Source organism: Triticum aestivum, chromosome 1D, assembly GCF_018294505.1.
Source record: "Triticum aestivum cultivar Chinese Spring chromosome 1D, IWGSC CS RefSeq v2.1, whole genome shotgun sequence".
Classification (NCBI taxonomy): Eukaryota; Viridiplantae; Streptophyta; class Magnoliopsida; order Poales; family Poaceae; genus Triticum; species Triticum aestivum.
This window is the reverse complement of record NC_057796.1, coordinates 10,188,809-10,198,238: the sequence shown is the minus strand read 5'-3', so window position 1 is coordinate 10,198,238 and position 9,430 is coordinate 10,188,809. Positions and strand designations below refer to the sequence as shown.

The following is a 9,430-nucleotide window of genomic DNA, read 5'->3' as shown; positions in this document are numbered from 1 at the left end:
TAGGACAGGAGAGGGCGAGGCATCTCAACGCCTGAACTCATCACATATATATACAAAACTTCAACATCAATTGGAGGAAGGATGAGATACTTGGTTACAGCAGCAAGCAAAGAATATAGTTCGCTGGCAGATAAAGGGTAAAGGAAGGAATCATGCATGATTGACCAACGAATAAAGGGGATAAGCTGCCATGCGCACCAAGGCCAAAGAGGCATTATGTAAAGTTAAAGTTGCATAATGTTTAAGGTGTAACCTTCAGGATTAATTCAGATCTGCGATTCATGGCTGTAGATCCCCACCGTCCTGCCGCTATGTATTCACAGTTGATGATCGTACATTTATCTGCTACGTCAAATAGATAGGCCTTAGATATTTGGGTGTGTGGATAGGGGTGTTCCAGAACATATACATGAGGCGAAAATAACATAACTTCGAGTGGGTTCCGCTTTACTGGCAAGTTTTAAGTAAAAACGGGGAAGAATAAAAGGAAGAAGGATTCAGGAGGAGATGAAATGGAGGCTTAAATCTGTGATCTCTGTATGTTGATTCTATCCTTCATCTTTTACATATACACATAGAACATCAGACAAAGAAAAGCAAAAGGAAAAGAAAAAGCAAAAGAAGAAGGGCATGGCAGCCACAAGCTTGTAAAAGACGAAATAAGCTGGTCATCATGGCAATGTCTTTAATCTTGTGCGTTAATCATAAGTGAAGGCAGTAACGCCTTTGCTATGGAAGTGCACACATGTGAGGGTGTCCTTGCCTTCGGCTTGAAATAGATTATTTGAACTTGGTTCCAGATTGAATTTGTGCCCGCTATCTTTTTTTTCTTTCTGAATTTTCATTGGGGAGGAGAGATTTCCCACCTGAATTTCCATAAAAAGGGCCCAAAACGCCAGATGTTTGCCAGTCACGGGCAGAAGATTATGTGGGTGGTTTTACAGGGTAGTGGTAGCAGGCTATGCACAGCACAGTACATCAGAGGGTTAGCGAGTCGCAAAACAGAGCAGCCAAGCATCGGCATCCAACTGATGATCGACGGGGAGCCGAGCACGTCGAATGGCCAAAGGGCAGAGTCTATGCTGCAGCAACACAGCAGACAAGAGAGCGACGGGGTGACCGCGTTGAAGACCACATCCTTCCTATGTTTCCAAAGGTTTGCGTGTGATGTACACTATCTCCTATGTATGCATACTAAATCTGGACACCTCTAGATCAGTTTGCGCGCGCGCGTGTGTGTGCAGTAACAGCAGTTGCGCTCAATGCGAGCGAAGAAATCGACGATTTCATTGGCATTTGTAGGCATCCATATATAATATAATCTAGAGAGGTGAAACACTCATAAATACTTGGCTGGGCTGAGGAGAGATCACGTTCCCTTTGCTGTCTGTATATGGGGGGAACATCTTCTCAGACTAAATCTGCACTGATTCTCTTCTAGTACTTAGTAATAGACAGTTCTTGTATTCTTTTGATATCATAGACAGTTCTTGTAAGTTGCACGTACAGTATCATTTATCCCCCCGCCTCTGTATCAAGGGTACGCTTCGTCTCTCCCGTCTGCCCACCAACCATCCATGAATCAATCACGATCAGATAGGATTGTCTGGAAGTGGAAGGCCGTAGGATCCGTGGAAGGCGAAGGCGTTGATGGCAGACCCCTTCCAGAATGCCGGAGAAGGATTCCGGCGAGGAATTTGGGGATCCGGAGAAGACGGCGATGAGGAGGATGTGTAGATCGGCCGGGCCGATCCGTGGAAGGCGAAGGCGTTCATGGCAGACCCCTTCCAGAATGCCGGAGAAGGATTCCGGCAAGGAATTTGGGGATCCGGAGAAGATGGCGATGAGGAGGATGTGTAGATCGGCCGGGCCGTCAACTGAGCCCATATCTGATTGCAGCCCACTGATAAAAAGGATCAAAATTTAAAAATAGTTTGATTGACAGCTGTGGGATTTGAACCCACGCCCTTTCGGACCAGAGCCTAAATCTGGCGCCTTAGACCACTCGGCCAAACTGTCCTTGAAATTATGCTTGCTAAAGCTATTATCACGGTTGTCCAGCAGATTACAATCTGAACATTAAGGCGAGTGCTAGGCGCCGGCGCGCCGACCGAAATTTCGGCCGGTCGCACCGGGCACGCACCATTTGGATGGTTAATTACAGCGGTGCGATGGCGCCTTCCTTCCCCAAACTGATTCATTAAGAAAATGAAGGAAACAACCATGGCGCATGTCGTCAAATCCAGTCCTTGATCCTCCGCAGACGTCAGCCAGCTCGCCGGCCATCCTTGCCCGCTTGCCCCGCAGCCGGTCGCCGTCCTCGTCGCCGGTGGTCGCCATCGCAGCGCCCGTCCTCGCCGGTTCCAGCAGGCCGCCGCCGCCATCGTAGCAAAACGCCCAACATCTCTATCGTTCTAGCGCCTAGCCGTCGCCGTCGTATCACGTCCGTCGCAGCATCACCGTGCCGCCGGCCGCAACTCTCACCGTCGTCGGTGCTCGCTGCCCGGGGTTGCACGAACGATGGCCGCCCAATCAGCACCGTTTAAATGGATGTAGCAAACAACCTCGCCGGTGGTAGCAAAACACAACGACGGTTGCAGCAAAAACATTGTCGCCGCTGTCCCGCGTCACATCTTCGCCATTAATGGATGTAGCAAATTTCCTCGTCGGTCGTAGCAAAAGATGACGACGGTTGCAGCAAAATAACCGCCTCCTTCGTCGCAGGTCGTAGCTCCGTCAAGGAAACATACAGCGGGATGCAGCTTCCCATGGTAGCAAAAAATCTTGTGGGTGAAGCTTTTTTGATGCTCGGTTGCAACAAAAATCAGGGTCACCATCGCCGTCGCAGAAACTCTTCAGTCGATTCAGCATAAACAGTTGTTGGTCCCAGCTCAGGGCTTCACCGATTGTAGCAAAAATCTCTACTGGTTCCAGCTCAGGGCTTCACCGGTTGTAGCATAAGCATGTGCTGATACCACCTCCGGCGTCCGCTGGTGGTAGCAAAAATTCTCATTGGTTCCAGCAATTCGCGGACCTGGTTCCAGCAAAAAAATGCAGTGTTGTTCTAGCACCAGCCATGGTGTGATATACTTCCATCACTAGCGACTCCTGGTTCCAGCAAAACGGGGTGCCGGTTGTAGCACCGGGCGGTGGCGTGCACGCGCACGGGTGCCGGCCATCGCAGCACCACGACTGTTGCAGCAGAAAGCAGCAGCGCACGTCGCCGCGTCGTCGCAGCAGAAGCAGGCAGCAGGAGCATGCGGGCCCGTCGCCAGCGTCCTCCTACGCAGGGAAGGAAGGAGAGGTGGGGAGAGAATCAGAGTACGAGGAGGTGCGGGGGGCAGCGGATTTGATTCATGCGCATCGGCTTCCTTGACGGCGTAAAAAACAGCAGAGGAAGAGAGAGGAAGCTGGAGATGTGGTGGTCGCGAGTAGAAGACGAGGAAAGAGATAGGGATAAGGTTGATTAAAGCGGTGGTTGGGGCCCATGGCCAGGTGGAAGGCAATCGAACAACTAACTTGTTGCGGGTCGTAAGATGCGGTTGGATCGAACGAGCAGCCAGCGACCGGCCGAGTCGTTCGGCCGGCGCTCCGGCTCGAAACGTTTCCCGAACATGAAACTAGAAGATGAACGTGGCTTGGCAACAACTTACTTTTATTCAAGAACCAAAGACTTTTCAGCACTGAAGAAATTCATCTTTGCTATTTAAGTACGACATATGGTGACCTAGACATAATGCATACCCCATTTTCAATCAGGGCATTTGATATCTAAGGTTGTACTGCTGAGATATGACGATTCGGAACCCCCTGACCTAGACATAATGCAACCCCCCAACCCCCTTTTTCCTTCTAACCTGTCATGGAAGGATTGCTCCATTGGTATAGTGTCAGTTTCCTGCAAATAAACTTGCAAAAAAATTGGAGTACTTCAAGTTCCTTGTAATGTCAGTTTCCAGCTCCTCCTGACAACGTATAGAACACCATGATTTGCTACACAGAAAAAATGAGGTGATTTCAGGAGAGGAACAATTTCAAATAATGAGCACTTCTTGTTGTAGACAGTACCTGTAAGTACTTCTTGTACCTTTTATCCCGGAAGACATGCACCGACATAGCTCACTATCCCCTGTGCTCACCGCCGACCACGGATCCATCACTGTCAGATAGACTCGCTGGAAACTCGTGTAGGTTCCGTAGAAGATGAGACATTGCTGTTTGGTGAACTGAGGGAATCGACTAGGGCCTTTCCTGTGGAAGCTACACGAAACTTGGGTTCAGTTAGGGTGGTCATGCCTTCAATACAGATTTTCAGACTGGGTTCCAAATTAACCTTCTCAATGTCATTATTGCACTCATTCTTGTCACCTCTGGTTCGATTACTTAGGTTTATTCTGCCATGAGTATCATGGCATGTCAAGCAAACTGTAATCTGAAATCTAGACGTGCAGACTGCAGAGCAGTGGATGACGCTCAGACAATAGAATCATAAGAAAGATGTAGAACAGGGACTTCTCGGACAGAAGTTTGAATGTTAGATGCAAAACTGAAGCAACTGATGACACGCACAAACATGGAAAGACTGAACACATATACAAACATAAAAAAAAAACTGAATCAACCGATGGTACACGCACAACTGACAGGCTTCTAAAACAGAGTAATTTCAGCTGTTACAAAAGAAAAAGTAGCAAGCAGCCACAAGGCTATGAAAAGGCATCTTGGCTAGTAGATGTGCAGATTCACTAATGGGGATCCATACATGTCTGCTTTTGGCATTCCTCATTCAGTGTTTGACCGACTCACTAATCCTAGGAAATCCTAGTGGTTAAAAACACACTACTATCCCCCGAAAAAAACACACACTACTACATAGCATGTAGCTCTCATTTCCTACAAACACTACTACATAGCATGTAGCTCTCATTTCCTACAAAATAATAATAGCATGTAGCTCTAATTGAGATTATGAAGAAATTATCTATTTCATTCAAATCATAACACTAAAAAAACTGAAACTTCTCTGACATAAGTTTGAATGTAAGGTCCAAAACTGAATCAACTGATGGTACATGCACAAACATTAGAAAACTGAACACATATACAAACTAAAAAAAAAACTGACTCAACTGATGGTACACGCAGGGGCGGAGCCAGCCCAGTGGGCCGCCCCGGGCCGCCTTTGTAGACTGTAGCAGATGTCTACAGTACCTGCTACATTATACACTGCGTATGGGCCTCACGCCCTAGGCCTGGGCCCTGGGGGCCTGGGGCCTGGATCCGCCCCTGGGTACACGCACAACTGACATGCTTCTAAAACAGAGTAATTTCACCAGTAACGCAAGAAAAAGTAGCCAGCAACCACATGGCTATGAAAAAGCATCTTGGCTAGTGGATGTGCAGATTCAGTAATGGATCCATACATGGCTGCTTTGGCATTCGCCATTCAGGGTTTGACTGACTCACCAATCTTAGGGAATCCTAGTCTCTGTTAAAAACACACTACTACATGGCATGTAGCTCTCAGTTCTTAAAAGATAATAATAGCATGTAACTCTAATTGAGAGTGCGAAGAAATTATCGTTTTCACTCAAATCATAACACATAGAGTGTATTATGTTCTGCAGATAGCACAATACAAATAGAATCACTCGCTGCAGAAGATTTTCTTTTTCCACTTGAATTTCTGGACTTTTACAACTGAAAGCAAAGCTTAGGATAAATCCGATACTGCTACTGAAGAACTTGCAAAGGTACAAGCTGGCCATGCCTTGCTTGCATATTTATAATATCTGACTGTTCTAAAATTTCAAAATATCTGTGTATACAGTAGCAGAACCTGAGCTCAGTCGAGCGAAAAAATCGACGATTTCATCTGCTCTTCAAAACCTCAAATTTATTAACTTACAGGATACCAGAACCGGTATTTTTTTCTGCTTTGTATTCGAGGCAATTTACTAAAGTTAAAGGATATCTGAAGGATAAAGGTAACAACAATCTTCTTTCCCTTTTCCTTTTCAGCCATCTATGCCTAGAAATTATTAGACTTGGTGGAACAGGGGTTGCAAGAATATGTCTTGAGGAAAAAGCAAATCAAAGCAAAGGCAAAAAGAAGGGCGACATCAACAGAGTGATTGACAGGCTTCTTAAAAGGAGTGAGTTCAGCAGTAAGACAAGAAAAAAGAAACAAGCAGCTTACTATTGGAAATCGGCCTCAGGATCGATCACATCAAATCACGACAAACACGCGCACACAAAACATTTTGCCAAAGGCACGTGTCGTGCCTCTCTTTACCCTCTTTTTATTTTCTCCGTTTCTTGACTCGGTACAAATCTTGCAGCCCTGGCCGCATATATATATGCAGACCAGCGACCGACCTAACAGACCTAAACCTATACGTACTTGGTCTTGAGTCCAAACCGGACTTAACATCAAGCACACGTAATAACCTGACTAGTATTAGTTCTTTTCCTACGTACCTTTAACTAGTACCAGATTTGGACACCGGCGTGCAAGCCAGTTCCTACTACTACTGGACTCTACTTATATCACATAGACTCTTAACAGGTTACAACTCAAGATTACCCAACAATCTTCCCCTAATCTTGACTTGTCATCTTGTCGTGCTTCACCTGATTTTGACTCATTGTAGATCCGCGACTTGACGATCCTCCTCAATGTATGATCCAGACTCCCGGTCACGCTGCCAGGCAACACCATCGGTCACCCCTAACGCAATACATGTGAACGGATCACACACCGTCCCATGTAGAGACAGGTCCTCATTGAAGAGGCTCCCCTTCACTGGTCCTCGTCCCACTATACGCTTGAGCTTGATATTCGCTTCACGTCTTCGCCCTCGGTGCTACACCACACCAGACAGCCCTTCGAACGTGACTCGCTTCATCTTCAACACCTCCTCACAGAGACAAGCACTTGACATGACGACGACGACGAAGACAATGATGACGACGACTCACTGACACGACGACGACCAGTCACGCAAACTCGCACGACTCCTTGGCTCTTAACTCCCGGACGACGATCTTGACGACTTTCCGGCACCGCACCACGGCACCACAGCTCCCGACAACGATCTTCTTCCACCGCCTTGCCGACGACATCCCGACGTCTTCCTTCATGTCGCTCTGCCGAACGACAATCTCTCGATCCTCCTCGTCGCTGCAGCACCGAGCGACAACATCGTCCACTCTTTCTCGTTGCTGCACCACCCAGCGACCATATCGCCTGCCCAGAGGCGCTAGTCGGGTCGCGACCCCGGGGCAAGCGCGGCTTCAAATTGACCTAGCTCTGATACCAAATGTTGGAAATCGGTCTCAGGATCGATCACATCAAATCATGACGAACGCGCACACACAAAACATTTTGCCAAAGGCACGTGTCGTGCCTCTCTTTACCCTCTTTTTATTTTCTCCGTTTCTTGACTCGGTACAAATCTTGCAGCCCTGGCCGCATATATATATGCAGACCAGCGACCGACCTAACAGACCTAAACCTATACGTACTTGGTCTTGAGTCCAAGCCGGACTCAACATCAAGCACACGTAATAACCTAACTAGTATTAGTTCTTTACATTTGTACGGGATTGAAGTTACGGACCAGCGGATGGCTCTCCCCTCCCCCCTTCCCCCGCACCCCAGGCGGTGGCTACGTCGGGCTTGCTCCCCCCTTCTCAGTCTCTGGCGTCCCCGTGTCGCCCCCGTGCGGTCTCGCCCTCGGCCCCTTCTCCCTCTTCGCCGTCCTCTCCGCGCTCAGTCCTGCGGGCTCCTGCCCCCGCTAACAGGTTCTGGGCTCTTGGCTCTGAGGCTTCGGACTCTGACTCTGATTCCCCTCCCCCTTCCCCTTCTCATTCGGCGTCTCCGCGCGGTGTGCCTGCTACCCCGGCTCCGGCGCGGCGCCGGAAGTTTGCGCCTGGTGGGCGTGGACGTCCAGCCCCCGTTGATGGTTGGTCGCGCGTGTCGCGCGGGCGGCGTCGGGCCCCTCCGCCGTCCCCCGATCATGGTATCCTTGGGTCGGGCTGTTGCTCCGCGCAGGCGTCCGAGTCTGGCTCTCCTTCCCCTTCTCCGACGTCTCTCCCCGTCTGTGCGCCGTACGTGGGAGCTTTGGTGGCCTCGCCGCCGGCGGCTGCTCCGCCCGTAACCCTAGATCTGGGGGGTGCATCCTCTGGTTCTGCCTGCGCCTGGGCCGTGGGCCTCCGCGTCGCTGGGTGGGCCTGTTGGGTCGGGGGCCCGCCTTGCCCTGGCTTGTGTTTCGGAGTCCCCCCCTTCCCCGTGTGGCTCTTGGGCCTCGGGTGGCCCAGGCCCACCCCCCTCTCCTTCACCAGCCCAACCCACCGGCCCCGCCCTGGCACGGTCCGGGTATTTGTGGGTTCGGAAGGGCTCTCTCCCCCCCATTTCTAGGGTTTCCAGCATCTCTTTTCGACCTTCGTCGTCTCCGCTCCCCCATTCGTGTCTTTTCCAGATCTGCTTCTCCCCCTCCCCTCTCTCTCTCTCTCGTTCGCGTGCATGGTCGCGATGGATCGCTCACGCGGGTCCTCCAGCGAGGCCTTGTCTGGCCAAAAGCGGAGGCGGGAGGGCTCGGCGGAGGGTGAGGCCGGTCTGGTGTATGAGGCTGCCCTCCGCTCCAAGCTTCAGGCGGAGCGTGGCCTTGCGGGGGGGGAGCCTGGTGTCCCTTCTTCCCTTGGATCTGGCTCGATGGCGGCCGGTCCTTCGATTCCGGGTGGATCCGCGTCGAGTGCCTCAGATCCTTGGGAGGCGGCGGCCGCGGCGAGTCGGGCTGGCTCTGCTGGCTTGACCTCGCGTCCTCCTCCTCCTCGTGGTGTCCCGGCCCCGGCGCGGGCTCCGGTGCGTGCTCCGGCGGCCCCTAGAGGCGGCCCTGGTCGGTACGGCCCCGGCGGCTCTTTCGGGGCGCCGGACCGTCGTCCCTCCTCCGGTGGTCGTGGTCCTGTTGCTGCGTCTGGTCATGTTGGTGATGGTCTGCTTCCTCCGCCTCCCTCCGCTCCGGTACATGTTCCTCCCCCAACCCAAGTTGCTAATCCCACACTCACCTGTTTCGTGTGTCACCGTCCTGGGAATTTCCAATCTAGATGCCAAAATCCCCCCTTTTGTCTGATCTGCAGAGAGGACGGCCACCTAACTATTGACTGTCAAAATCGCATCAAACCTCCTGCTTTTGTGCATTATGGTCTCGGCCTCCCTGGATGCTCTTTCTTCGCCCTCGACCGTGAGGTTCCCCATGCGGTTCCGATCCCTGCCCTATCCAACTCCGGCATCATTACTGTCAAAGATAAGAAAATCACTCCCCAGATCCTTCTTGATGAGCTTCGCCTATGGGATGATGGGGGTTGGGATTCGCAGATCCGCCAACTTTCTGAGTATGAGTTCGCTGCGTTGTTCCCCTTCAAAGAA

The 9,430-nt window shown here is 50.8% G+C and overlaps 1 non-coding gene across 1 annotated transcript; it reads right to left on the bottom strand.

Annotated features, from left to right (window-relative positions):
- Positions 1–1,939: 1,939 nt before the first annotated feature.
- On the bottom strand, positions 1,940–2,019 carry TRNAL-UAG (transfer RNA leucine (anticodon UAG)). Its single transcript has one exon. It is a non-coding gene; the product is annotated as a tRNA-Leu (tRNA).
- Between the last annotated feature and the right edge of the window lie 7,411 nt (positions 2,020–9,430).